The sequence below is a fragment of the Ostrea edulis genome, chromosome 8 (assembly GCF_947568905.1).
Source record: "Ostrea edulis chromosome 8, xbOstEdul1.1, whole genome shotgun sequence".
NCBI lineage: Eukaryota > Metazoa > Mollusca > Bivalvia > Ostreida > Ostreidae > Ostrea > Ostrea edulis.
In genome coordinates, this window is record NC_079171.1 from 20,734,591 (window position 1) to 20,747,705 (window position 13,115).

At 33.5% G+C, this 13,115-nt stretch overlaps 2 long non-coding RNA genes across 3 annotated transcripts; one reads left to right on the forward strand and one right to left on the reverse strand.

Annotated features, from left to right (window-relative positions):
* The first annotated feature begins 7,291 nt into the window (after positions 1-7,291).
* Positions 7,292-9,806, forward strand: LOC130049453 (uncharacterized). The gene is made up of 4 exons (XR_008797959.1): positions 7,292-7,483; positions 8,076-8,234; positions 8,401-8,511; positions 8,702-9,806. It is a non-coding gene; the product is annotated as an uncharacterized LOC130049453 (long non-coding RNA).
* LOC130049454 (uncharacterized) lies at positions 9,658-11,441 on the reverse strand. 2 transcript variants are annotated; one of them, XR_008797961.1, is made up of 4 exons: positions 11,309-11,441; positions 10,845-10,978; positions 10,355-10,593; positions 9,658-10,011 (listed from the first exon to the last, which is right to left on the reverse strand). It is a non-coding gene; the product is annotated as an uncharacterized LOC130049454 (long non-coding RNA). The 2 variants fall into 2 exon arrangements; XR_008797960.1 differs by lacking the exon at positions 11,309-11,441 and having other exon boundaries at positions 10,845-11,095.
* Positions 11,442-13,115: the final 1,674 nt, after the last annotated feature.

Sequence of the window (13,115 nt, forward strand, 5' to 3'; positions counted from 1 at the left end):
CAGAAAAACAAACATATATACACAGAATTGGGCACAATAATACAAATTGCGCCTATAGATACCTTTTGGTGATAGTCAGGCCTCTTAATAGGCCAAACACTGTCAAAAAGACGGAGCTCAGTCGAAACACGACCATTCACTAGCTCAGTCACGTGACCTTCTTCCAATAACTGGAAGAGTTGGTTCAGGGTACCCCCCCCCTACTTGATCTACGGACAATGTATTCCAATCTGGATTTAAAGATGAAACCCCCAAATCACCCCTGGGCAGAGACCCTGGGGAAGAGTTACCTACATTCCCACGACACCCCACTAACTGCTGAGCCACTACTATGGAACTGTCGCCACCCCTACTGTTTCTCCTATACATTACCTGATTGATCATGTTTGTCAATTGTGTAGTCAACTGTGCCATCTGGGTCTCGCATTAGAAACCGACCTTCCAGCGCCTGTGACAGATTAACTGATCCATTCCCATGTCCCATGCCTGAAGCTACAACATAACCCATTCTATCTAGCTGGTAATTTTGGTCTGTTTCCAGTCCCCCATGCGGCCCCGCATTCCAGCCTTGAGTGCCCGTCACGCCCCGCGTAACATCACCCCCCGGAATACCCCTGCCACCCGGCGACCCTGCATCCCCTACTTGGGTACCTGCCAAGCTTCCCTGCCCGACTGCCTTATTTCCCCCCCCCCCAAAAAAAAAAACAAAATCTTACTAATCAGAACGCAGGTGCGTGTTCTGTTAACAAAAACAGTGATGACAGTGAATCAGACGACTTTTCAACCGATTTAGAGACCCGGGTACACATGTTTGTTGAAAATCAGATGTACAGCAATTTGTCTGATGACAGTGACAACGAGGGAGAAGGGGCTGCCAAATTACCCCATGATCATTGCACAGATGATATAAAATTACAATCTTTAATTGAAAAGGGATGCGGGTGTGCGAAAATTGTATTTCTACATTTAGTTTTTCAGACACCAGAGAACACGCCATTTCCTTATCTGAGATGACAAGAAATGAAAATGGCAAAGTTAAAAATAAAATCTAAATGTAGACAGTCAAAATATGGAGATTCAAATAGAAAACATCTTCGGTACATTTATGAATTTAAGGATGTTGAAGTTTGTCGACAAACTTTTTTTTTTTATAACAAACAGCATTGGCGAGTTTACATTGGAATCTCTGATACATCATCTGATCACAAATGGATTGGTTTCATGAACTCATGGAAATAAACATAGGCGGCCTAAGAATGCATACGGGTTTCATTTTTTTAGGGATGTTGCTCAATTCATATATAATTTTGCCGAAGGGCATGGTCTGTCTCAGCCGGCAGCAATCAACAGGAATATCGGTGGCCAAATACTTCTACCATGCAATGAAAGCAAACAGTCCCTGTACAGAATATACCAAGATGTTTGTATCGATAATGACAAGACAGCAGTAGGGCTAACGATGTTCAAAGGCATCTGGCAGAGTTGCTGTCCAAATATAAAATTCATGTCACCCAAGACTGACGTATGCCCTATCTGTGAACAACACAAATATCACATTCAATCGGCCATGACAGAAAACGAATTTATCTGCTTTGGACAAATATAATGCGCATATGAATGAAGTGAAAGTAGATCGACGGGTACCTTACAATAGATAAAATTCACAAACCATTAAAGTGTGGGGAAAATATTTTATAAAATGTATTAAAATATTGTATTACAGCAATTATTATTATAATATATAGATATATCTTTAAACAAAATGGATACTGGCGATCAGACTTGTAACCTGGATTTCTCTCATTGGAAAATAAAGGCGTTGCGTTCATTTCTGAGCAGCAGAGAACTTATAGCTTTCACTTTTGCCGCAAGTAAACTGCATATGCCTACAGCTGTACAAATAGAGAAATCGAAGTTAGATTCCTACAATTTTTCTTAAGAATTTGTGAAGTTGTATATTGCCTGATCCTTTGTTAATTTTTGATAAGTATCTTATAACTAATGTAACTTACACCCATGTCTGTCAGGAGGGGTCAACAAGGTGACATGAAGAAGTGTGAAATCTTGGAATAATGTACTAAAACCTTTGTCTGCCATTATGCAGTCAAATGACTCTAAAAGATCCATAAATCCAGAATGTAGGGTATATTTTTGTCACTGGTCCTTCAACCCCAGCATTCTTTTTCAATTTATTGTCACCATTATTACATCCACTGACACAGTGTCTCCCGGGCATATTTGTGAAAGAATTTACTTCTAAGTGTGTTGATAAAAATTGCAAACTTGCACACAAAACCAAACAATAAAAAATGAAAGGAATGGAAAAGGTAAGAACTGTCAAAATGTATGTATTTCTTACTATCATGAGTTCTAACAATTTATTTTGCAAGCAAATGATAAGAATCAATGATGACTATCTGAAATTCTTTCCGCAAAGAACTCTCTGATAATAAAAGGGTCCCCCATTCCATTTTTTTTTTTATCAGAGAGCTATACTGTAGCCTACAGTACAGAGTGGTGACAAACTGAGTATTGTTTTTATTTTTTCACAATGTACTCATTATTTTATTGAAATCCAACTTTTTTCAAAAACTTTTCTTGATGTCATTTCTGGACTACTATTGAATTGAGGAAATGTTTATTGACTTGCAGAATTCCTTACACTTTCTTGTCATGATACTGAAATAATTTTCAGACCATCCATCCTAAGAAATGACATTTAAAACACAAGTATAACATTTCAGAACTCGTCACTACAATATATCCTTAGTAAGCTGAGAGACGAAATGTTTCATGCTAAATCAATATAAACTCATTTCTGAAATGGATAGGTGAAAAATTAAATGTAAGAAATTCTGCATCCATTTGTAAATTTTCCTCAAAATTGAACCAAAAGTGACACCAGATTAAATTTTGGGAAAAAGATGGATATATCAATTAAATATATAGTGGAAGAAATAAAAACAAACACTCACTTTTGTCACCACTCCAAAGTATATAACACTATACTGGACTCCTTGTTGCCCCCCTCCCCTTCTACACAGAAATAAAAGTCTAGAGAACAAAAATGCTGAAATACGGTTACCAATTTAATTAAAGGTACACAGTGTCCTACTCAGGATTCAATATATATATATATATATATATATATATATATAAATTCACGGTGAAACACAGTGTGCTGAACGCTGATCAATAAGATGTCACGACAATGTTGATGGCACACAATTAAGAAAGATATAAAATAATATTGTATGTAACTTAATCAAATTCTGTTCCGATCGCTATCCGCTTACTTCGACCTTACCAATACTGATCGTTTAAACTTTGTAGTCCACCCAACTTGATTAAAATTTGACGTGATTTTACAGTTATTTTGTTTCACTCGATGTTCACTGCAGAGCCAGGTCCCGGGTGTTTCATCTATCCCCGACTGACCTTTGCCACGTCATAACATCGGAGCATTGAATTGGGCACAAGAACGTTTATCCGACTCCGTAATGACATTTGTTGGTATTGTGCTATATAAATAACATTTTGGTATGTAATAAAAATTTGTTTTACAGTTATATTTAATTAAAAAAAATTTACGTTTCTTTAAATTTCCTATATTACCTAAAATTAATATATATATCTACAATAATAAATCTTGCAAAATAAAATTTAAAAATTTTTTGAAATAAAGGGGATTATATACATTTTACATAACAAATGTATGATTCAAAGGGAGGCAATTCTCAATCAACCCATTCTTGAGCGTCGTCGAGGTAATTCTCAAACTAAATCGCCACTATTCGACAGTGTGCGATTGTCACTTGAAAATATGGAATCCTACAACCTAGTGCTAACTTGGGATATATTAAAGATTTCTTTTAGGTAAGGTCTCAAAAATTGATTAGTAATTGGTGAGATTTCTTGTCTTTTGACACCTTGTCTTTATAAGATTGTAACAAGAAACATTGCAAGCACGAAGTTTATGGGACAGAAAAACTTTGGGAAGAGTACGAATTAAATATTTTTAGAAAAGGTGTTCCAAAGAATCCCTTTGTCTAAAAGCGCGAGAAAATTACACCGCAAAAGTATGTAAAATATAGAGAAATTTAAATCTGGAAATACACGAACTAAGTGAAAGAATCGTTAATTACATGTATATGTTGTAAGCTACCTATTCATTGGTAGCTCAATAACGCAACTAGTCTTATATATTAAGATTTTAACCTAATTCGCAATCCCAAAGCCAACAGAGATGGTTTATACCTGTCCGATCGATCGATATGAAAATGCGTTTGTCCGATCAATCGATATGCTTCGCCTCGACTTTTAAAGTAGGACTATAATTTCTTTTCCGGGACGTTGCACCAATCTCTACCCAGAGTTATCGTTCCCGCTACGCTCCACTAATAGCTCTTTCATCGTCTAAAAGCATACCAAAATGTACCAAAACTAACTGAGCACATCAAACTGTAATGATAATATCTAAGCAAATCAAAGTATTCTCTGATTTTTTTGAAAAGAAGAGAATGGTAAATATGAGACACCTGAGCGAATAAAAAGTTTTATATGAACAGTCATTCATTCAATAATACTAGATTATCATGGAACTCGTTGTCTTTGTGCACCTACTTTAAAATAAAACTTGTAAAAATTATTATTTGTGATGCAATAAGTAAAAGTAAGTTTTGCCAAGAATCTTGACATTTAAGACGTTGAAGCGTTGAAGTGTTGTAGCGTAGCGCGTAATACGCCCGCTGGTGAGAGATTGACGTTGCACGTGAAAATTCCAGATAGTGGCAGTTTCCGTAAAGTCACGTGGTAAAAATTCTTACATTTGAATAAAAAGTACGGAAGCCCATTAGTGGAAACCAAAACTAAATAAAAAACAAACATTAAAACTCCATTAGCGATGATGAAATCGCCGTAAATTAATAACTTAGAAGCCAAGTTTTCTTCCTTGTTAAGTTCTACTGACACACACATTAAATTCTCAAAAACTGTTCTTAATTTCGTTTTTTATCTAATAATTTCGTTTATAGTTTGGTTTTCATTTTTTATTTAGTTATGTCGTTTTTTATTTGATTTTGGGTTTTTTATACATTAATTTCGTTTTCTGTTTAATATTTTCGTTTTCTTCATTAATTTCGTTTTTTATTAAATTATTTCATTTTATATCTAATGATTGATTTTTTATTCATTAATTCGTTTTTTATTTGATAATTTCGCTTTTTTAATTAGTTTTGGGTTTTATAGATTAATTTCGTTTGTTATTTAATAATTTCGTTTTTCTTTTAAATTTAGTGTTTATTTGTACTACAATGGGTTTCCTTGAAAAAACACATCTAAATGGGTTACATTAAAATTTAAATTCAAGTAATTAGGGGACGGGTAAAACTCCTGTAAGTATATGTCATGAGACATTGATTTTCACACTCTGATTATTATCATTTTCAGCATTCATCAATTCAGTTTGAAAGGGGGGGGTGTTAATGAAAAGTGTGGGTTTTTTTTTTATTTGGTCAGACATTAAACATTGATCACACCTCCTAGCAATAAACGTTGTACATTTGTTTGTCATTTCAAATACTTTTTGAAAGAGTGTTTCTATTTCGTAGTTAGGCTATAAAACCCAAGACAGCCGATAACAATACATCATACATATCATGATATATCAACAACTTAATCCTCTTTCCCCCACCCCCTACTCCTTCTCCCCCGAACATTTTCTTGATCCGCGCCAGAACATTGTTAATTACACTCACATGTATCTCACTTCCGAATCTAATGTAATCTATCTGTTGAAATCTGGGGGGGGGGGGGGGGGGGGGTTCACATGCAATATAATATTTTGAATATATATATTTTTTATCGAAACCACATTTTAATGTATCAAGTGCTATTCCATGTAAGAATCATGTATAATTGAATTTCCACGGCAAATGCAATGTTACGAAAGTAGGCCATAATTTTAGTGAAAAATCGGTTGGATGAATAATCTATGAATAATCTGTTTAATTTTGATCTTGCATCACTCGGTATAAATTACATGACAGAAAACAACACGATTTACTGTGTACTAATCCATACAAATTGTCGACAACATCAAAGGGAAATACTCAAATGTTTAGCAACATTGATATAAAATACCACTTATACATATTTCAGGATTAAGTCTTCAATTATCATGATCAATCTTCAAAAGTGTGGAAAATTTTATTCCGATTTTATAAATGGTACGATGTTCGTTTTAATATAGAGCTTTTTAGTTATCGTTCTTGGAATCGCTAGATGGCACGTCGTAACTAGGAACGCTGAAACGTTTTCAAAACATTGATTATACTAACATTCAAATTTTAGAAAGATAACGATATAATGAATGTTTTGAAAACAACATGAAACTGTTCCTACAGCTACGTTACCTAAATGATCAAAAATATATTTCAGTTTAAGAAAAGAACAAAACATTTTGTTAAATGTTTTTATAACGTTTTTAAGACATTGATTGAAAATATTGAAATGTTAAAATGTAAGCAAACTTTAGAAATTTTTAATACCATTTCAAAAATGTTCCCTCAAAATGTTTTTGTTATGAGATATAAAAATAATTTATTAAATGTTATAAAAACATTTTCATAACGTTAAATAAAAATGTTTAATTCAAACGAATTAGACACTACCTTTGAAATCATTTTTAAAATGTTTTTAAAGCATCTTACAAAAGTGTTCTATAAAGAAATGACCGTAAGCTTTTTGGAAACATTTTAAAAATGTTATGAAGAGAAAAAATGTTATAAAACATTTTTAAAATGTTTCTTCTGAAATGTTTCGAAAAAATATGTTTACAACTGCAATATAATGTTTTGTGCTACCTGGGTAGCCATGTTTTAACTTGTCCTGTGCGGCTCTATATCAAGACATTTGTTCGCCCGTGTCCAAATTTATGCGTCTCGAGCGGTAGGGCGCACACTGCAATATATCCACTGGAAGATGTTGTTCCACGTTGAACCGACAATATTTGACTATTTAATTTTGGGGTCAGTAAGAAACTGTACATAAATTTCCATGAAGTCTGAGAAATACATGTAGCATGTGCCAACCCTAGACTTGCTCAAGTCTCAATGTTGTTTTTGTTACTTTTTCATTTCGTTCACATTTTTTCCTAAATTCCTGCTCTCTGGCATTTTCAAGTCTGCACTTTTCATCAGATCAGGTTACCAATGTTCACACTTAAGGTTACCAATGTAGCATGTGCCAACCCTAGACAATAGGGTCTGTAAGTCTCGTTTGGTTTCACTTTCGGTTTTACTACTTCCGGGTACAACAACATGTGGAATATACAAAGTCGTAACAGAGAATCGGCGCTAATATGTAATTTGGTGTATTGTTAAGCGATCAGCTGCATACATGAGACTGGGAAAACCCTGCCATGTAGTTTATTTAGGTTCCTAGTCGATGCTACAGTAAGGAAGCGGTGGATACAAAGATGTAGGTACGTGATATCACAATTCAACGAATAATCATGTCAAATTAACACACGTGTGTATAAACTGATAGAATATACTGGACGTGTTGTTTAGATATTTCAGAGGGGATAGGCCTACTACAAAAGATTTTGACAGACGAAATGATAAAAATAAAATAATAAGAGCAAAAAATTACATGTACTACAATTTCATAAATGGGGGGGGGGGGGGAGTTTTTCTTCGTTATTGATTTCAACATTTATTAACATCTTTTATTACATAATTCCCTTCTGTCTGAAAAGGGGAAGGAACACTTATTTATTGTATCAATATAGAAAAAAATAACCTTGCTAGGAAAAGGGGAAAGGGTTGACAGGACACCCTTGATACTACTTGCCTTTATATAGGCTTCTGCATGATTAAATTTTGTATTGTGTTTCAAGAGAACTGGCATATATCTTTATTGTATAATTATGTAAAAGTGACACATGGCCTTGAAAAGAATGATTGTAACACTCATATTCTGTGCTTATTTCAGAAACTACAACTTTGTTGTGTAGTGAGCCACTTTAAGTCAATAAAAACAGCATCTTATGGTATATTACTTTTTTTTCATAGACACAAAGTTACGAAACCTGCTGAAGCAGAAGCATCTGCTTCAAACGTACATGTAGGAACCGAAGTTGATACTGCTACCAATATATCTGTACCAGACAACAATGAAGTGCATCTACATGATCACGAGTATACAGCACCAAACCCTCAACATTTAAAAAGGTACAGTGCACGATACAAGTATTCTAGTACATCAAACCAGGAAGTTACAACGGTTGTTAAGTTTAGTGTCAGGTGGTTTTTCTGTATTTTCTTCTTTCTCATTTCAGTGTTATCTAAGTTTATATGCACACCAAATACTATAATGGTATTGCTTTTGTTCTTACAGCTTCCCTTGAAGACTAGGATGTTGTAAACTTGCAGTGAGAAATATACCTGCTTAATTAAAGGAAACCATCCTTGACAATTGGTAACATCATAATTGAAAGACCCTGGAAAGGTATGTTTTAGCGGTTCGTTAAGGAAAAATGAACAATGCACTTTCTATACACTGACTAGTTATCAATTTCACAGGTCAGCGCAGATTTCACAATATTCAATTACCTAGTAATTTTAGGGGGGTATAAATGTTGCTGTATACACCATTTTCTGTGGATATTTTTCATATATTCATGAAATTTTGTTTGAAGGGATCATGAACACTGTTGGGAGTGTCCATTCAACTGAAATATAAAAGTCAGAAGAATTGAAGATTGCAATGGATGCAACACAAGTGACCTAATATGACCAAATTGATATGAATAGCCAGTTTTTCGCTTGCAGTAATGACAAGAGTCGCCACAAAGAAAAGACCTTAATGTGTATTACACCTAATGCAGCTTATTTCCATTCTGTATGCTGGATACAAATCTAATTTGGCAATTGTGAACCATTGTGGCATTTTAGAGAAGTTGCAAGTTGGTGATATATTCCTGGTGGACAAAGGATTTTGTATATTTGACAAACTTCCAAATGACATGACACTTAATATCCCATTCTTTCTTACAAATAAATCCCACTTCTCAAAAGAGGATGCACAACTTTGCTATAAAATTTCCAGATGCAGAATCAATGTTGGATGGGAAAATGAGAGAATAATTTTTTTTTTAAATTCCTTTGCCATATTCTATCATAGTATAGATATTGATCTGACAAAATATTTCAGGTTTGTGTGGATCATGTGAATTTCCAGGTTCCCCTTTTGAAGGAGATTGCAGATAAATCCTACAAACTTATTAGATTAATTGCATGTATATATATACCTTAAATCTGCACATACCTGCCACATTGAATTTTTAAAGTTAAAAGTAATGAATACCATATATGCAATATAACTTTTCTACATATTTATATAAATATAAAGCCTTTTATATTCATATGAATATAAAGCCCTTTGGAACGTCTCCATCAGAATGAAATATTCTCGAGAGGAACGTTAAACAATATACAATCAAACATAAAGCCTTTTGTTCTTATTCTGAAGATTTTCAAATCTACATTATTAAAAAAGAAGTAAAATCCATTGTTTTAGTAAATGCATGTAATTGAATGATTTAATTTGTAAAGCTGGACACTGTGTCTATATATATATGTATTTTGGTTCATCTAAAATAAGAAAAACTCTGTCTATAATGTTTATTCAATAAATATACATGTAATTACATAACTTTGATAGATGCACCACTGATATCATAATAAAGTATATGTGGTGCATCTATCAATGTGGTTATGTGTGTGTATTTTAGACTGCAAAAATACTTCATTATTATAATTAAACTATATCACGCTTAAAAGGTTGACCATAATACATCTTTGTCAATGTGAATTATTTGAGTGTCACTAGGAATCCACACTAGCAAATCACAGCATTGGGTGTCTTTCAGGTGGTGTTGTCCTTGAATCTGATGCCAATATTCAAATTTTGTTTTGAGGTGCAGCGAACCATCCCTTGCATCACATTCTAAAATGGCAAATGTCATTACATGTATTGATAAAATATACATGATTTACAAGTGCTCTGATTAGTGGTGAAAGTATTATACTGCAATATGCATACTTATTTTGACATAGATGTACTGCAGTATTCAAAACTTGATGCAAGTAAAGTTTATAAAGAACATTAGCAGTTCAATATCACAATGAAGCCTAAGTAGTATTTGTATTTCATTCATAAAATGTTACTTTAAAATTATAATAAACTTGGATACATCCATAGTGATATATATGAATACATATATGTACAGCTAATGTATATGTATTAGGTACACATACACATAATTGTTCAATCTATAATGCTGACTTACCAAGAGGGAAATCCCAACATTTGCACAGGCCTATTTAATTGTCATTGTTCGAGCTGAAAATGGGCACTTAGCCTCAATTAAGAATTTCAGGGGTTGCTGAAAATGGCCTGTTGCCCTGCGGAATGAGGATGCAGTTAATTCCTCCATTGTTGTTGTGAACTTTGACTGTGCCGACTTTGGATGTTTTATCCAACTACTGGCGTATTTTACATTGAACAGTTTTATTTGCCTTCTTATATCTGAAAAATTCCAATACATGTATATCTACATGTAAAAATTTTATCTTCACAGTTCAAACCCATTTATTACCTACTTTGGGTATAGATAAGATAAGTTTATTCCAATTTTGGGCCCAGAGGGCTTAACAGCAAGACAGTTTATAAAGAAAGAAATTTCTAAAAAGAAAGAAAGTTTACAACATATAAACTTATATCATAATAGATATAGATCCAAACATGTATTGACATTATTTTATCTTTAAATTGTGTACCTGCCTTTGAAAATTTGCTGTCATATGAAGATCGACACTTATACTGCCCCATTATGGGCATACTGGCATCAGACATCCACATTAATGATGACTGCACAATGCACAACACCTTTATCCTCAGATTCAAGGCATATCTATAAAATATTTTTAAAATATTAAACAATCTTAACCCATCTGTGATGTAACTGATATAGATAGGCATATTTAATGCGCTTTGTTTATTGAATATACAACTGTACACTGCAGGTGCCTAAATGTATCGTTATTCAACCCCCCCCCCCCTTTTTCGATCTCCCCAGTACGTTCGTATAAATACAAAGCAAGTTTTATGCATAATCCGTTTTTATTTTCAAGTATTAATATACTTTCAATTGGAATGATTTAAGAATATAAAAACGTATCGTACATCTCTCTAGTTCATAGATTATGCTTTTACCAACTTGCTCTTTATCTGCAAGACGTACCCTCGTCGATGCTTGTACACTGGCGGTTATTACACGCAATTCGTCAAACACGAAGCGAAGAATCCTCGACCACTCCACTAATGCTTCAATTCCCATGTTTATCTCGTTAAAACCTCCACATAATCGATAGATAACGCTATATTTATGTATACCACTCTCTACACAGATGCTGGTGTTAATAATCGAGCTAACTCTCGGCAAACACTAAAAGTTACCAATGTTATCATGGTACCCATTTTATCATCAGATCACAAGTATGTATCCAAGACATTTTATCACCAAAAAACCGAGTAACCTAAAAATATATTTAACATTTTTGTATGTAATAAAATTTGGTTTTACAATTATATTTAATTTAAACAAATCACATTTGTTTAAATTTCCTATGTTACCTAAAATTAATACATATATCTACAATAATAAATCTTGCAAAATAAAATTTAAAAAATTTTTGAAATAAAGGGGATTATATACATTTTACATATTAAATTTATGATTCAAGGGGAGGTAATTCTCAATTTACTTAAGTTAACCCATTCTTGAGCTTTGTCGAGGTAATTCTTAATATCAGTCGTCACTATTCGACAGTGTGCGATTGTCACTTGAAAATACTGGATCCGACAACCCAGTGCTAACTTGGGATATTTTAAAGATTTATTTAAGGTAAGGTCCCAAAAATTGATTAGTAATTGGTAATATTTCTTGTCTTTTGGCGGCAAGTGTTTATAAAAATGTAACAGGGAACATTGCAAGCACGAAATTTATGGGACAGAAAAACTTTGGGAAGAGTACGAATTAAATATTTTTAGAAAAGGTGTTCCAAAGAATCCCTTTGTCTAGAAGCGCGAGAAAATTACACCGCAAAAGTTTGTAAAATATAGAGAATTTTTTATCAAATCTGGAAATAAACGAACTAAGTGAAAGAATCGTTAATTACATGTATATGTTGTAAGCTACCTATTCATTGGTAGCTCAATAATGCAACTAGTCTTATATATTAAGATTTTAACCTAATTCGCAATACCAAAGCCAACAGAGATGGTTTATGCTTGTCCGATCGATCGATATGAAAATGCGTTTGTCCGATCAATCGATATGCTTCGCCTCGACTTTTAAAGTAGGACAATAATTTCTTTTCCGGGACGTTGCACCAATCTCTACCCAGAGTTATCGTTCCCGCTACGCTCCACTAATAGCTCTTTCATCGTCTAAAGCATACCAAAATGTACCAAAACTAACTGAGCACATCAAACTGTAATGATAATATCTAAGCAAATCAAAGTATTCTCTGATTTTTTTGAAAAGAAGAGAATGGTAAATATGAGACACCTGAGCGAATAAAAAGTTTTATATGAACAGTCATTCATTCAATAATACTAGATTATCATGGAACTCGTTGTCTTTGTGCACCTACTTTAAAATAAAACTTGTAAAAATTATTATTTGTGATGCAATAAGTAAAAGTAAGTTTTGCCAAGAATCTTGACATTTAAGACGTTGAAGCGTTGAAGTGTTGTAGCGTAGCGCGTAATACGCCCGCTGGTGAGAGATTGACGTTGCACGTGAAAATTCCAGATAGTGGCAGTTTCCGTAAAGTCACGTGGTAAAAATTCTTACATTTGAATAAAAAGTACGGAAGCCCATTAGTGGAAACCAAAACTAAATAAAAAACAAACGTTAAAACTCCATTAGCGATGATGAAATCGCCGTAAATTAATAACTTAGAAGCCAAGTTTTCTTCCTTGTTAAGTTCTACTGACACACACATTAAATTCTCAAAAACTGTTCTTAATTTCGTTTTTTATCT